The sequence below is a fragment of the Podarcis muralis genome, chromosome 2, assembly GCF_964188315.1.
Source record: "Podarcis muralis chromosome 2, rPodMur119.hap1.1, whole genome shotgun sequence".
Lineage (NCBI taxonomy): Eukaryota > Metazoa > Chordata > Lepidosauria > Squamata > Lacertidae > Podarcis > Podarcis muralis.
Genome location: NC_135656.1, coordinates 43,691,862 through 43,698,372, shown reverse-complemented (window position 1 = coordinate 43,698,372; position 6,511 = coordinate 43,691,862).

The window sequence follows — 6,511 nt, the reverse complement described above, 5'->3', positions numbered from 1 at the left end:
CTATCCAGCAATATCAAGTTATAGGAAACTGCTACTATTAACAGTAATCCTTCTAGCTGGTTAATTGGTTTGGCAACTTCCATGCACGTGATGTGTGATGCTAATTACTTCCCCAAAGAGTTAAATGTGCAAGCTGGATTTCGAAGGGGCAGAGGAACCAGAGACCAAATTGCAAACATGCGCTGGATTATGGAGAAAGCTAGAGAGTTCCAGAAAGACATCTACTTCTGCTTCATTGACTATGCAAAAGCCTTTGACTGTGTCGACCACAGCAAACTATGGCAAGTTCTTAAAGAAATGGGAGTGCCTGATCACCTCATCTGTCTCCTGAGAAATCTCTATGTGGGACAAGAAGCTACAGTTAGAACTGGATATGGAACAACTGATTGGTTCAAAATTGGGAAAGGAGTATGGCAAGGCTGTATATTGTCTCCCTGCTTATTTAACTTATATGCAGAATTCATCATGCGAAAGGCTGGGCTGGATGAATCCCAAGCTGGAATTAAGATTGCCGGAAGAAATATCAACAACCTCAGATATGCAGATGACACAACCTTGATGGCAGAAAGTGAGGAGGAATTAAAGTACCTTTTAATGAGGGTGAAAGAGGAGAGTGCAAATTATGGTCTGAAGCTCAACATCAAAAAAACGAAGATCATGGCCACTGGGCCCATCACCTCCTGGCAAATAGAAGGGGAAGAAATGGAGGCAGTGAGAGATTTTACTTTCTCGGGCTCCATGATCACTGCAGATGGTGACAGCAGTCACGAAATTAAAAGACGCCTGCTCCTTGTGAGAAAGGTGATGGCAAACCTAGACAGTATCTTAAAAAGCAGAGACATCACCTTGCCAACAAAGGTCCATATAGGTAAAGCCATGGTTTTCCCAGTAGTGATGTATGGAAGTGAGAGCTGGACCATAAAGAAGGCTGATTGCCGAAGAATTGATGCTTTTGAATTATGGTGCTGGAGGAGACTCTTGAGAGTCCCATGGACTGCAAGAAGATCAAACGTATCCATTCTTAAGGAAATCAGCCCTGAGTGCTCACTGGAAGGACAGATCCTGAAGCTGAGACTCCAATACTTTGGTCACCTCATGAGAAGAGAAGACTCCCTGGAAAAGACCCTGATGTTGGGAAAGATTGAGGGCACAAGGAGAAGGGGACGACAGAGGACGAGATGGTTGGACGGTGTTCTCAAAGCTACAAACATGAGTCTGGCCAAACTGCGGGAGGCAGTGGAAGACAGGAGTGCCTGGCGTGCTCTGGTCCATGGGGTCACAAAGAGTCGGACACGACTAAACAACTAAACAACAACAAATCAGAGGCAACTACAGTTGCAAATGGCAACAAAATATCTGTGAAAGGAAGAGGAGCAGGTTTGCTCAAGTGCGTTGCAGGTAGAAATACTGTCTGTAATGAAGTGAAAACAATAGTTTACTTGCTCGAATTAACAAGTAAGAAAGTTTTGAGAATTTAAATTCTAGATTAAAATTGATTACTTAATTGAAAAGGGGATTGTAACAAAAACACTGGAGCCTAATTTGAATAGTAGAGTGCCTGGTATCTGGTGGGTAATCTCATCCTTTATTTTCACACTGTGGCTGCAGACCAAATCACCTGCCAGGAGAGTTATGAGATTCAGGTGAGGGTCAGATGCCTTGTCAATCCCAGCCGGTATATAAGAGGACGACTGCCCTGGCTCATATTGAAATTTCAGCTCCGGTCGTCCGAGCTGATATGGCTCATCTTCCTTTGAGCCCAGCAGAGCATTAAAACAACAAAGTCCACAACGGAAGGATGAGGCAGTTATGGGCTACATTGCTGTGCTTTATTCCTAAGCTATGCAGAGAGCAAAGAAATATACATGTTCTCTCTATGAGAAGCAGAGAGCAACTGAACAAAGAAAACGAAAGAACAAAGGAAACAGGAAACCAGTAACGTCACATCCCGTCTCCCTTTCCCGTGAGAATCTAACAGTATCTGGACTCTCTAGAATGTAAACAGTCCTGTGACTGCAAGCAGCTGCTCAGTGAGAAACAGAAACTAACACAGTCTTTTGGGACAAATGTAGCTTCCACTTTTGTTGGGTCATTATGGGGTATTAGGAACTTATATGGAATTTTCTGCTGATGCCTGCAGCCCCAATGGCACCAAACTTGCTGATGCATCCCTTGACCTTAGCAGCAGTATATGTCAAGAGTGCACTGTTAGTTAGACGGATGCAAAATGAAGAGAATATATTTGACTGATGGATAGTTGTGGCAATCGCTTCTACTTGACCAAAGACCCACCCATGTCCAACATTCTGCTTCCCACAACAAGATGCCTATGAAAGACTCTCAAGCAATCAAGCACAGACTCTCTTTATATCTATATATTTATTAAATTTTCTGTCTTACAATTTAGAATACTCATATAAACAACCTTAAAATATCAGTGACTTCACTCCTTCTCTTTCCGTGGTTCATTTTGCATAACATAAATCCCTGCACATTTTACATAAACTAAACCATTCAGTATTCCATTATTACATCATTCAAAACTTATTTATACTTGAATTCATCTTAATGCTGCCAACATTTTCAGGGGTACACAATTTTGCTCCACATATTCAATAAACATTTCCCAATCTTCTTTAAACATATGTTTGTTCTTCTTGTTCTCTTATTCTATGTTAGGTCCGCAAGCTGCGCATATTCCATCAGTTTAAGTTGCCATTCTTCTTTAGTTGGGACTTTGCTCATTTTCCATTTGGGGGGGCTAACAAAACAAGGGCTGCAGTAGTGGCATACATAAATAACCTTTTTTGACACCTGGGAATTTCCGTCTGAATTATCCCCAACAAAAAGGGCTCTGTTTTTGTTTTTTGTAAAGTACTTTTAAACATTTTTTTTCAATTCATTATGAATTATTTCCCAATACTCTTTTACAGGCCCACCACATATGATAGAAGGTACCCTCAGTCTCACTCTATCTCCAGCAGTATATGATTTTGATAAGTGTTGAACCTTTTCCCCCCAAGAGGCTTATGTGTGCTCCTTTGCTTAGGGAGCTATGTGGCTGCTGCATAGTGTATTCTTTTTTGTTCCTTTGCATGTTTTGCTCATAACACACACAAACTAGTGGTTGTGAGGAGCATTTGAACTCCTGCCTGGAGGGATGCTTGGGAATTGACAGTAGTGGTGTCTCTGCTGGCTGTGCCACCTTGGTGCTGATGGAGTTGGGACACTGTCGCTTTGTCTCACATGTTGTGGGTTTGCAGTGACGCAGGGTTGTGCTGGAGGTGTCTCCCCATCACTCTGAGTTCATTGGCTATCCCCCCTCCCCATGTCGGCAGTATGTGGGCAGCACAATCTCTAATTGGTGGGTACTGGTAGAGTTTAAGTGTGTTTGCCATTTCCCTTGGGTTTTCTAATTGTAGGTGTTTCCCCTCCCAGGCTGAGCTCACACTGAATACATCTATTCGGCATTGCAAGGTGATACAAATTGTGCATATCTCTTATTTAAACTGATAAAAGTGGTTGGTGCAAGAAAATAATACAATACAATACTGACAATCAGTGACATTGATCATGTTGTTTGGAGCCTTTCAACTAACTGGTAGAAAAGTGACTGAATACAAGGAAGAGACGCGAACAAAAACAATTCAATTGGGTAACATACAGTATAGAAACCTCTTAACCATGGGTAGGCAAACAAAGGCCCGGGGGCCAGATCCGGCCCAATCGCCTTCTCAATCCGGCCCACAGACGGTCTGGGAATCAGCACGTTTTTACATGAGTAGAATGTGTCCTTTTATTTAAAATGCATCTCTGGGTTATTTGTGGGGCATAGGAATTTGTTCATTTTTATTTTTATTTTTCAAAATATAGTCTGGCCCCCCACAAGGTCTGAGGGACAGTGGACCGGCCCCCTGCTGAAAAAGTGTACTGACCCCTGCTCTTAACAGAAGAAGGCAATGAGATTAAATCTGAAGATGTAGCAGAAAGCTTGATGAGTTGGTTACAATACTATCAACTTAATGAATTATTTAAGTTCGACAAAGGTTGGGTTTTATGAGCCAAAGCTCTCAGTCAGAAAGAGACCTACTGGGCGATAATGTTGAAGTGATGTCAAAAATGAATACGATGCTACTAGGATGGCAGACAAAAGATGAACAAATCAAATCATCCATGATACTATACACTGGGCAATGGATATAGGACATAAAATTGAAATGGCAGCATGGGAATGATTGTGGAATGTCGATTTACAGTTTAAGGCGTGTTATGGGATAGAAGAGAATTTTATGAAAATGATTTATAGATGGTACCTAACACCTAGTAAACTAGCAAAAATGTATAAATCAGAATCCAATAATTGCTGGAAGTGTAAAGAAAAAGAAGGCACCTTTTCCATATGTGGTGGTTTTTGTAAAAAGGCTAAGCCTTATGTCTTCCTGAGCATATGTTCAAGGTCCACAAGTCCTGCTGAAGATGCAATCCTAACACACTTACATGGGAATAAGCCCCACTAAATTCAATAGGATTTGCTTCTGAGGAGACATGGTTAGGCTTGCACTGTACAGTATGTTACGATTTGAAGAGAGTTGATTTAGAAATGTCTAGGAGTTATCAGAGAGCCAATGTGATAACTGAGGGAAATCTTCTCAAATAAAAAATATTATAATTTGGAAAGTTATTTTTATGATTCCGGCTAACAACATGTCACTCATTGTTTGTCAAGGTTCCACAGTTATAGCTAGAAGTTGCTGGAAAAGAAAGTGCACCATCTACAGGCTAACAATGATAGCTGTTTCTGTGATATGCCTGTGTCTCTGTTTTTCATTTGCACTAGCGATCATAGCCCCTCCCCAATTCCATGACCAATTACTCTGGGTGGCAATCCTGACAAAGCACACTGCTGTTCCCGATGACTGTACTACTGTACTTCTGCAGGCGTGACTCCAGTGGCCAGCAGAGACATTGTCATTGGTTGGTGCTACATAACTAAAAGCTTCTGCATCTAAATGACTTTACCATATACTATATGCTCCTCCAGATGGCCTATTTACTGAGCATTCATCTTGAACTGCATTGTGAGGTGTTTACAAGTCTTCCTGTTAATAATTTGCTCATTCCACACTTTTCAATGTGTTTCATTCCCTAACAGCAAAAAGTATGCTTAATTTTAAAAGGGGGTTTGTTGTGCTAGGGCAGGTTTGAGGAAACTTCAGCCCTCTATGTCACTGAATTAAAATGCCCATCAGCACCAGCAAGCTTGGCCCTTGGCAAGGGGTGATGGGAATTATAGTTCAGCAACATCTGGAGGGCTGAAGTTTCCCCATACTTGTGCTAAAGAGTCAGAACATTTTAATCTATTTTAATTGCAAAAACCTAAGTTTCCCCAAAAAGCACTTTAATGCTTCCTGAAGAATAAAAAGTGTAAAAAGGTAAAGGAGCCCTGGACGGTTAAGTCCATTAAAAGGTGACTATGGGGTGCAGCATAGGGACGCGGGTGGCGCTGTGGGTAAAACCTCAGTGCCTAGGACTTGCCGATCGCATGGTCGGCGGTTCGAATCCCCGCGGCGGGGTGAGCTCCCGTCTTCCGGTCCCAGCTCCTGCCCACCTAGCAGTTCGAAAGCACCCCTAAGTGCAAGTAGATAAATAGGTACCGCTTTATAGCGGGAAGGTAAACAGCGTTTCCGTGCGCTGCACTGGTACCGGCTAGCCAGAGCAGCTTCGTCACGCTGGCCACGTGACCCGGAAGTGTCTCCAGACAGCGCTGGCCCCCGGCCTCTTAAGTGAGATGGGCGCACAACCCTAGAGTCGGACACGACTGGCCCGTATGGGCAGGGGTACCTTTACTTTTTTTATGGGGTGCAGCACTCATCTCGCTTTCAGGCCGAGGGAGCTGCTGTTTGTCCACAGACAGCTTTCCAGGTCATGTGGCCAGCGGGACTAAACCACTTGTGGTGCAACAGAACATCATGGCGCATGGAAATGCCATTTACCTTCCCATCACAGTGGTACCTATTTATCTACTTGCACTGGCATGCTTTTGAACTGCTAGGTGGGCAGAAGCTGGGACAGAGCAATGGGAGCTCACCCCGTCGTGCAGATTTGAACCACCAACCTTCCAATCAGCAAACCCAAGAGGCTCAGTGGTTTAGACTACAGCGCCACCTGCAACCCTGCCTCTTGAAGAATACTAGAAGTCTAGAGGCACATGGTAGATTTAATTGTGTGAAAATAGATTTTACTTCTGCTGAGTGCTGGTATACTGCCCTCTATAATTTTATTTTAATTGACTATCTTCCTGCTGCAAGGGAGCGAGACTAACTCGCATCAAATCTTCAGGGATGGAGATATTTATGTCTCCAAGCAATATTCTCTTGGTACAGGACCTTGTGTCCTGAAAGGCACCACAGTAGCTACATCTGATGCCAGTATCTACTATAAAATATTACGATGTTTGCATCCCATGAAACGCAGCAATACTTGTAGTATTCCACACTTTTAGCAAGCATAA